Raw genomic sequence first — 10,980 nt, 5'->3', positions numbered from 1 at the left:
TGATAAATTTATTTGCTGCTATGCAGTCAAATCATTCCACACATGAATATAAGTTATTGGAGCAGAATTAGGCCATTTGGCCCATCAAGTCTACTCCACCATTCAATCATGGCTGATCTTCCACTCTCAATCCAATTCTCCTGCATTTTCCCCATAACCCCTGAACCCATACTAATCAAGAATCTATCTCTACTTTAAAAATATCAATTGATGGCCTCCACAGCCTTCTGTGACAATGAGTTATGCAGATTCACCATTCTCTGACTAAAGAAATTCCTCCTCATCTCCTTCCTAAAGGAACATTCTTTTATTCTGAGATTATGAACTCTGGTCCTAGACTCTCCCACTACTGGAAACATTTTCTCCACTTCCACTCTGTCGAGGCCTTTCACTATTCGGTAAGTTTCAATAAGGTCCACCTCATCCTTCTAAACTCCAGTGAGTAGAGGCCCAGTGTCGTCAAATGCTCATCATATGTTAACACATTTACTCTTGGGATCAATCTCGTAAACTTCCTCTGGACCCTCTACAGCATCAACACATCTTTCTTCTGGGCCCAACATTGCTCACGATACTCCAAATGCAGTCTGACTTTAAAGCCTCAGCATTACATCCCTGTTTTTTATTCTAGTTCTCTCGAAATAGCTTCCACAAGACCTGTTCTTACCAGAATGGGTGTGGCAGCTTTGGGAGTGGGGGAGGGAGGAGGGGGTGGAGAGAGGATGGGGGTGGGGGGAGGGGAGTAGGGAGAAGGGGAGGGGTGTAGGGAGAAGGGGAGGGGTAGGTGGGAGGATGGGGAGGGGGAGGGGGAGGGAATGGGTGCACAGTTGTAATAGCACCAGAAGAACTTCTCACCCAAAATATTACTAAAGGAGGAAATTGGAGTGAATTTGCAGAAAAGCAGAGGAATCTATTGCAAATAACAGCAATAGGGGTAGTTGAACAGGATGCAGATATACATATATACAGAGTTTTTAAGAAGGAACTGCAGATGCTGGAAAATCGAAGGTAGAAAAAAGCGCTGGAGAAACTCAGCGGGTGCAGCAGCATTTATGGAGCGAAGGTAATAGGCAATGTTTTGGGCCGAAACCCTTCTTCAGAGAGTCTGAAGAAGAGTTTTGGCTCGAAACGTTGCCTATTTACTTCGCTCCATAGATGCTGCTGCACCCGCTGAGTTTCTCCAGCACTTTTGTCTACCTACCAATATACAGAACTGGTTCACAGGATGAAAAGGTTGGAGACTGCTAAATCATGAGATGTGTGTTGAGCGTACGGATATTTAAGACTGGCTAGAGGTGTGATCATGTTGAACTAAATGCATTTTGCACTGCAAACTGCTGCTCAGCATGTGACAATACCAGCCACATTTTCACTGGGAACTTCAATTGCTCTTCATAATCTATGCGTCTCACTCAAACCCTGCCAAGAGAATGCTGCATTGTAAAGAGAGCTCTGCTGGAATGTTGAACTTTAGCACAAGATGAGTTTGAATTAAATCTGTTGTACAACCTCCCAGCCTTTCCTTGAATATCAGTCAGCTGCAAAATGGGTGTCAAATTCATTTTCACCCACTAAATATTTTTGTCACCATCAACATTTCTCACACAAATTCCTTTGTAAGATATGTTCAAAGTAAGATCCTTTGGGCTTACTACAAAGAAACAGATACATTTCCCTTGACATCCAAGGCAACAAATATCCTCCAACTGAAATTACTACTAAATGGGCAGTAGGTTGAGTGCAAAAGTTGATTGAGTTCCTGCTGAGAGGAGAGATAGCTGCAAACGAGGTATCAGTGTTGTTAGCATGTTTAATTCTGTAGTTTAAATAGAAAAAAATGCACACACGACTAATGAACCCAGCATCACAAAGAATGAGGAAACATAGAAATGGAACATCAATCTGAAGAAGGTCCTGACCCAAACCATTGCCTGTCCATTCTCTTTTGAAGATACAAGATACAAGATACAAGATACAAGATACATTTATTTGTCAAATGTACCAATTGGTCCAGTGAAATGTGTGGTCACCATACAGCCATACGAATAATATAGAGCACAGAACACGATAGTCTTTAACACAGACATCCCCACACAGCGGGATCAAAGTTTCCCACTGTGAGGGAAGGTTCCAAAATTCAGTCATCTTCCTCTGTTGTCCTCCCGTGGTTGGGGGACTCCTGATGTTCAGGCCTGCCTGCCGGGGTGATGGAAGTCCGACATCGGGACTGGACGACATCCGAATCGACCACCTCCTACCGGAGTCCGCGGCTCCCACGAAGTCCACAGGCTGCGCTGGCCGGAGATTCACGCTGGCGGCCCTCCGCAAAGGGCCCCAGTACTCCGCGATGTTAACGTCAGCGCCGCCCGTGCTGGAAGCTCTGCAAACCACAGCTCCGCGATGTTGCAGCAGCAGGCACAACACTCTGGAGCTTCAACGGCGATCCGGGTAAGCAATCGCCCGCCCCGTGATGTATCCAATGCTGCAACGCTGCTGAAGCTCTGATCCGGGTCCCCGGCAGGAAAGGCTGCGCCAATCCAGGTGGTAGGACGCGAGGAGTGCGGCGAGAATAGTCGCGTCCTTGCCAGGAAGTGACTGGGAAACAGTTTCCCCCTTACCCTATCCTCCTCCCCCACATAGAAAAGCTAAAGGAATCTCCAAAACAAACTTTTAAAACTGACTAAAAATAAAAAAGACAGAAAAACAGACAGACTGTAGGCAGAGGCTGCCATCAATGCGACGCCCCTAGTGGAACCGCTCTGTTCCTCCAGCACTTTGCTCCAGCATCTGCAGTTCCGTCATAGAAATGGGAAGCTTAACAAAATGGGCTTGATTTCCAGGATCTAAAGGATTTGGTTATGGATGTGGGATTTAAACTGGTGATACTGATAGCCACTGGGGAAGCTACATTTCCATGTTTTACTACATAGTGTTGAATTGCAGATTAGGTTTCAATTCATTAGGTAGATTAGGTTTCAATTCAAAATATGTTAATTGCTTGATTGAATCTACAGAAACCTAGGATTTCTCCTTTTATTATGAGCTCTTTTTAGAGCAATAAATAAAAACATTGTAAGAACTCGAAAGATAACTGAAGCCACGTCTTGCAAAGACGTGGAACAAGTGCAGCAGTTTAAATAACTCCTTTAGAAAGGTTTAATAAAACTTGAGAACAGGTTGAATACTTTGAATGTTGACGTATTGATCGAGTAGATCACAAAAAAAAAGATTGTTTATGTTGCCCTGTTGAATCTGGTATGAAGACCTGGAACTGATATTCAGCCAAAAGTTGTTGTTGATGGACCTTCAATTTCCTGGAGTGAGGGGAGCAGCATAGAACCTAGAACAGTACAGCACAAGACGGGCCCTTCAGCTCACAATGTTTGTGCCGAACATAACGCCGAGTTAAACTGATCTCATCTGTCTGTACTTGATCCGTATCCCACCATTCCCTGCACTTCCATGTGCCGATCTAAAAGCCTCTTAAACACCATTATCATATCTGCCTCCACCACCACCCCTGGCAATGCGTTCCAGGCCCCACTGCACTGTGTAAAAAACTTGCCCTGCATATCTTCTTCTATACTATTACTAAAGGGCCTATCGCACATGGGCGTCATTTGCGCATCACGCAAGTGGTGTGCAAAGATTTTGTGAATCCCAAAATCCTGGGCGCCGCATGCGACCGCACATCACAGCCTACATCACCACACCACCGTGTGCACGTAATGCATGCCATGCGCACGTCACGATGCGCGCGTCGTGCCTCGTAAATGATGTCCCGTAAATGCAAGTGGGACATGCCCTTAAAACTCTCATCTTGTCCTATTCCATATAACCATATAACCATATAACAATTACAGCACGGAAACAGGCCATCTCGGCCCTACAATTCCGTGCCGAACAACTTTTTTCCCTTAGTCCCACCTGCCTGCACTCATACCATAACCCTCCATTCCCTTCTCATCCATATACCTATCCAATTTATTTTTAAATGATACCAACGAACCTGCCTCCACCACTTCCACTGGAAGCTCATTCCACACCGCTACCACTCTCTGAGTAAAGAAGTTCCCCCTCATGTTACCCCTAAACTTCTGTCCCTTAATTCTGAAGTCATGTCCTCTTGTTTGAATCTTGCCTATTCTCAAAGGGAAAAGCTGGTCCACATCAACTCTGTCTATCCCTCTCATCATTTTAAAGACCTCTATCAAGTCCCCCCTTAACCTTCTGCGTGCCAGAGAATAAAGACCTAATTTATTCAACCTTTCTCTGTAACTTAGTTGTTGAAACCCAGGCAACATTCTAGTAAATCTCCTCTGTACTCTCTCTATTTTGTTGACATCCTTCCTATAATTGGGCGACCAAAATTGTACACCATACTCCAGATTTGGTCTCACCAATGCCTTGTACAATTTTAACATTACACCCCAGCTTCTATATTCAATGCTCTGATTTATAAAGGCTAACATACCAAAAGCTTTCTTTACCACCCTATCTATATGAGATTCCACCTTCAAGGAACTATGCATGGTTATTCCCAGTTCCCTCTGCTCAACTGTATTCTTCAATTCCCTACCATTTACCATGTACGTCCTATTTTGATTTGTCCTGCCAAGGTGTAGCACCTCACATTTATCAGCATTAAACTCCATCTGCCATCTTTCAGCCCATTCTTCCAAATGGCCTAAATCACTCTGTAGACTTTGGAAATCCTCTTCATTATCCACAACACCCCCTATCTTGGTATCATCTGCATACTTACTAATCCAATTTACCACACCTTCATCCAGATCATTGATGTACATGACAAACAACAAAGGACCCAACACAGATCCCTGAGGCACCCCACTAGTCACCTGCCTCCAACCCGATAAACAACCATCCACCATTACCCTCTGGCTTCTCCCATTCAGCCACTGTTGAATCCATCTTGCTACTCCTGCATATATACCCAACAGTTGAACCTTCTTAACTAACCTTCCATGAGGAACCTTGTCAAAGGCCTTACTAAAGTCCATATAGACAACATCCACTGCTTTACCCTCGTCAATTTCCCTAGTAACCTCTTCAAAAAATTCAAGAAGATTAGTCAAACATGACCTTCCAGGCACAAATCCATGCTGACTATTCCTAATCAGACCCTGTTTATTCAGATGCTTATATATATTATCTCTAAGTATCTTTTCCATTAATTTGCCCACCACTGAAGTCAAACTAACAGGTCTATAATTGCTAGGTTTACTCTTAGAACCCTTTTTAAACAATGGAACAACATACGCTGTACGCCAATCCTCGGGGACTATTCCCGTTTCTAATGACATTTGAAATATTTCTGTCATAGCCCCGGCTATTTCTACACTAACTTCCCTCAATGTCCTAGGGAATATCCTGTCAGGATCTGGAGACTTATCCACTTTTATATTTTTCAAAAGTGTCAGTACTTCTTTTACTTTGAAATTCCGGATTGTGTTTTTTGCAAATTTGTGCAAAAACGGTACCCTGTATCGCCTTTTTCGCCACCTTACTCACGGTTCTCCCCTGCTCCAAGCGCACCAAGTTTTGTTCTGATCGGTGGAAGATTACAAAAGTCATGAAGGTTTAAAAAATCGTGAGATCAGCTGATTGGTCTTCTCGCCTATCAGTCACCATGAAGGTAACGTCCCTTCTGGCACCCGCTGTTAATCACCGGGCAGGGCGAGGAGAATAAATCCCTGGAGGCGGGGTTGAGTCCACAAGCCGTGCTGATTGAGTCTGGAGCCGTGCAGAGGAGAACAACCAGCGAAATGACCAGCGCTCGCTGTGAGTCCCCATCGCACCCTCAACGACTTTCCCTCTGGTCCCCCTCGCTCGCTCCTGCCCCCTACCCCATAATATCGCACGCTCCCCCATGGCTCTTCCCCGTCTTTCCTCTGAGCTCCCTCCCCCTGCCCCCCTGCCTCCAAACCCCTCCACCCCCACTCAAACACTCCTTCCCCCCACACCCCAACCTCTCCCCACACCACAATCCCCTTCCCTTCCACACACCCCTCACAACCCTCCCCCTGCCCACACACACCCCTCTCCCACACACACCCCTCTCCCACACACCTTTCTCCTCCAACCCCCCCCCCTGCCCACACATACCCCTCCACACATACCCCCACCCCCACCCCCACAACCCCCTCCCCACAACCCCTCGCCCACACACCCCACAACGTGACCACCCCCCACAATGCCCCCCAACAATGCCACACCCCCCGCCTACACACCCCTCCCCCCACAAACCCCTCCCCCCACAAACCCCCCCGCCCACACACCCCTCTCCCCCACAACCCCCCTCTCCCCCACAACTCTCCTCTCCCTCCCACAACCTCCCTTCCACTCAAAACCTCCCCTCCCCCCGCAACCCCGCACCACCCCCTACAACCCCCCCTGCCCACAACCCCCTGCCCACACATACCCCACACCCCTCCCTCCCCCCCACACCCCCCCACACCGCATAACCACTCCCCCCCACATCCCTCCACACCCCCCCCCCCCACACCGCACACCCCCTCCCCCCAACGGGTCCCACTTAGTCTAATCTATATTAAACTTTTCGCCTATCACCTTTTAGCTATGTCCTCTCATGTTGGATATTTTCACCCTGGGAAAAAGCTTCTGACCGTCTACCCTATCTACCGTGGTCATGGGAGATTTCAATATGCAGTCATAGCAAGAGTAAGAAAGAGACAATAGTAGACGTTGGAGCGCTGAAAACTGATGCAGGAGAAGTGATAATGGGGAATAAAAAAATGGCAGAGGAATTTAATAACTTTTTTGCATCAGTCTTCACAGTCGAACTCACCAGCAACGTGCCTGAAATTCAAGAAAGTCAGGGGGTGGAAGGTAGTGAAGTGCCTATTACTAAGAGAAGGTGCTTCTAAGCTGAAAGTACAGAAGGTCATCTGGACTGGATGGACAGCCTCTTAGGGTTCTGAAAGAGGCGGCTTTGGGGATTGTGGAGGCATTAATAGTGACATTTCAAGAATCACTAGAGTCAGGAGTGGTTCCAGATGATTGGAAAATTGTGAATATTATCCCGCTGTACAAGAAGGAGCAAAGCAGAATGGTGGAAACTATAAGTGTTCAAGAAGGAACTGAAGATGCTGGAAGATCGAAGGTACACAAAAATGCTGGAGAAACTCAGCGGGTGCAGCAGCATCTATGGAGCGAAGGAAATAGGCGACGTTTCGGGCCGAAACCCTTCTTCAGACTGATGGGGGGTGGGGGAGAGAAGGTAGGAAAAAGGGAGGAGGAGGAGGTGGAAACTATAGGCCGGTTAATCTGACTTCAGTGGTTGGTGAGATTAAAATTATCCATTATAAAGATGAGGTTACAGAGTACTTAGAAGTTCATGATAAAATAGGCCAAAGTCAGCATGGTTTTGTGAAGGGTAGATCTTGCCTGACGAATCTGGTGGAATTCTTTGAAAAAGTCAATAGCAAGTCAGACACAGGAAATTCAGTGGATGTTGTTTACCTGGATTTTCAGAAAGCCTTTGATAAAGTGCCACATGTGAGGCTGCTAAAGAAGATGAGAGCCCATGGTTTCAAAGGGCAGATACTAGCATGGATAGCAGGTTGGCTGGATGGCAGAAGGCAAAGAGTGGCAATAAAAGGGGCTTTTACTGGTTGGCTGCCAGTGACAAGTGAAATTCCATACGGGTTGGTGCTGGGACCGCTACTCTTCACTTTGTATATTAATGATTTGAATGTGGGGATTGAAAGCGTTGTGGCAAAATTTGTAGAGTATACGAAAATAGGTGGAGGGGCAGGTGGTGTAGAGAACTCTGCAGATGGACTTGGACACATTTGTGAGAGTGGGCAGAGAAGTGGCAGATAGAATATAGTGTATCAAAGTGTGGAGTCATGCATTTTGGTAGTCAGAATAAAGGCATAGATTATTTTTTAAATGGGGAGAGAATCCAAAAATCAGAGGTGCAATGGGACTTGGGACTGTTGGTGCAGGATTTGCAAAAGATTCATCTGCAAGTCGAACCAGTAGCAAGGAATCAATTTATTTCAAGAGGGCTAGAATACAAAAACTGGGGTTACAAGAATGATCCCAGGAATCAGTGGGTTAACATATGATGAGCGTTTGACGGCACTGGGCCTGTACTCGCTGGAGTTTAGCAAGATGAGGGGAGACCTCATTGAAACATACTGAATAGTGAAAGGCTTGGATAGAGTGGATGTAGAGAGGATGTTTCCACCAGTGGGAGAGTGTAGGACTAGAGGTCATCACCTCAGAATTAAATGACGGTCCTTTAGGATGGAGATGAGTAAGTATTTCTTTAGTGGTGAACCTATAGAATTTTTTGCCACAGAAAGCCGTGGAGGCCAAGTCAATAGATATTTTTAAGGCAGAGATAGATAAATTCTTGATTAGTACGGGTGTCAGGCGTTATGGGGAGAAGGCAGGAGAATGGGATGAGGAGGGAGGGAGATATAGATCAGCCACTATTGAATGGTGGAGTGGACGATGGCCGAGTGGCCTAATTCTGCTCCTATCACTTATGACCTTATGACCTATCTATGCCTCTCATAATTTTATATCCTTCTAAAAAATCTCCCCTCAACCTCCGATGTTCCAGAGAAAACAATCCAAGTCTATGCAACCTCTCCCTGTAGCTGAACCCCCGCACCAAGGCAGCATTATAATAGACCTTTACTGCACCCTCTCCAAATATTTCCTGTAATGGGGCAACCAGAACTGCACACAATGCTCCAAATGCAGATTAACCAAAGTCCTATAAAACTGCATCATGACTTCCTTACACCAATTATTCAAGGGCATGGCAGTGAAGGCAAGCATACCATACACCTTCATTACCACCCTATCTACCTGCTCTCCCCTTCAGTGAGCTATGAACTTGCATTCCAAGTTCCCTCTGCATATCAATGCTGCCATTAACTACATACTTTCCCCTTACGTTCAACCATCTCACACTTGATCGGGTTAAACTCCAACTGCTATTTCTCTGCCCATTTCTACAGTTGATCAATCTCCCTCTCTATATTCTGACAGCCATCTTCTGCAACTCCTCTAATTTTGGTGTTGTCAGCAAACTTACTCATCAATTCATGTCATAACGTCATAAGAAATAGGAGTAAAAATAGGAGTAAAATTATGCCATTTGGCCCATCAAGTCCACTCCGCCATTCAATCATGGCTGATCTATCTCTCCCTCCTAACCCCACTCTCCTGCCTTCTCCCCATAACCTCTGACACCTGTACTAATCAAGAATCGATCTATCTTTGCCTTACAAATATCCACTGACTTGACCTCCACAGCCCCCCCCCCCCCCCACGTTTTGAGAGGTGGGGGGCATCCCCCCCCCCCCCCAAGTTTTAAAATCTCTGCTTTCCGCGAGACAGTGGAGGTGGGACAGCTGATCGAGGGCGCCGATTGGACGAGAGAGACGTTGGTCAGCAGGCAATGGGGACGGGACATGATGATTCAGCGTGATCATTGGAGGAGGGAGGAGTGGGGGGGGGGGGCAGGGGGGTGGGACTGAGGATAGAGTGCGGTGATTGGAGGAGGGAGACGTGGCACAGACTTGCGCCTCATCCACAGCCAGGATCGATCCCGGCCGGGTCTCCGGCGCTGTCCCGTCCCCACCCGAGTGCCCCCCCCCACGGGTGGCCAGAGAGGTTGGGAGTCAGACGGGAGCTATACCCGGCCCCAGGCCCACCGCCAGCGCAGAGAAGCAGCGCTAAACCCAGCTCAACTCTGCCTGTCCCGCCAGGTTAACCGGCCTGGGCTTGCAGGAAATATGGCCAGCGTGGAGAAGCAGCGCTGGTGTCCCGTCAGTCCAGTCAGGGCTGTAGGTTAACCCGGCGAGACACGCAGAGTTGAGCTGCATTTAGCGCTGGATTGAGCCTCCGAAGCCTTGCGCAGGTGTGTGTGAGTGTACGCATGCGCGCGCGCCTGCCAAAAAATTGTGTCCCCTCTGTCCCCCGGTCCCCTATATATTTTGATAGCGATTTCCGTGCCTGCTAATGCGAATTGGCCCTTAACGTGTACTTCACAAAGATATCCTGCAGCACCTCAGCCTTATAAAGGAAGTAAACCCATTTGATCAATTAAAGTAAACATTCAATTATAACATCTATTATTTGTTAACGTAAGCATACTGTGATAACTTCATAATGTGTCAATTATGCATTAGTCAAACTGCTAATCTGCTTGTTCATTTAATTTGTCACTTTAAATTGGACTTGGCATATCTGAGGAGTTCATTGCAAGCACCTGTTATTATGACGGATCTCTCCTCTGTGAAGTTCTTGTACATGTTTCTCCTTACATTCTGTTCGCAATTGTCTCCAGGACATTGAATATATTGAATAACATCTCGAACACTGTGTTCTTGTTTTTTCTTTAAATGACAAGTCAACTTTATTTATAAAGAAGACATTGCACAAAGTTTGCTTCTCCTTGATAATCATAACTGAATATTACTTTACGTGCCAGTGTTCTTTCCGCACAATGTTAGATCGCATTCCTGCAATCATGATTTGTTGGTACGTGTTCAGGCTGTAGATCTGCATCAGACAACGAAAGATCATGCAGACTCTACCCTAATTTCCTGGAGTGAGACTGGTACCACATGTCGAAGAGCAGTAGAGGACCACCTGTACTCACTAAACTGTCCACATAAAACATAACTCAAAATCCAATCAGTAACTACTAATTATACATTCCATCTGCTACATTGGTGGGTACCATGAATTAAGCTCTACTTTAGATGCTCTATATGTTATCCATCTTCGTGTCTGTTTCCACACAGCCTTGTATCCTGTTACATCTTTGACATACCAGACTACAGACCTGGGAGTCACAGTGTTTTGACCCAAAACATCGACAATTTATTTCCCACCACAGATCCTGCTCGATCTACTAAGTTCCTCCAGCAGTTTGGTTTCCACTCCAGACAGCTGATCTTTTGTTAAGAA

The sequence above is a fragment of the Amblyraja radiata genome, chromosome 1 (assembly GCF_010909765.2).
Source record: "Amblyraja radiata isolate CabotCenter1 chromosome 1, sAmbRad1.1.pri, whole genome shotgun sequence".
NCBI lineage: Eukaryota > Metazoa > Chordata > Chondrichthyes > Rajiformes > Rajidae > Amblyraja > Amblyraja radiata.
The sequence above is the reverse complement of the archived record's forward strand: the minus strand, read 5'-3'. Positions refer to the sequence as shown.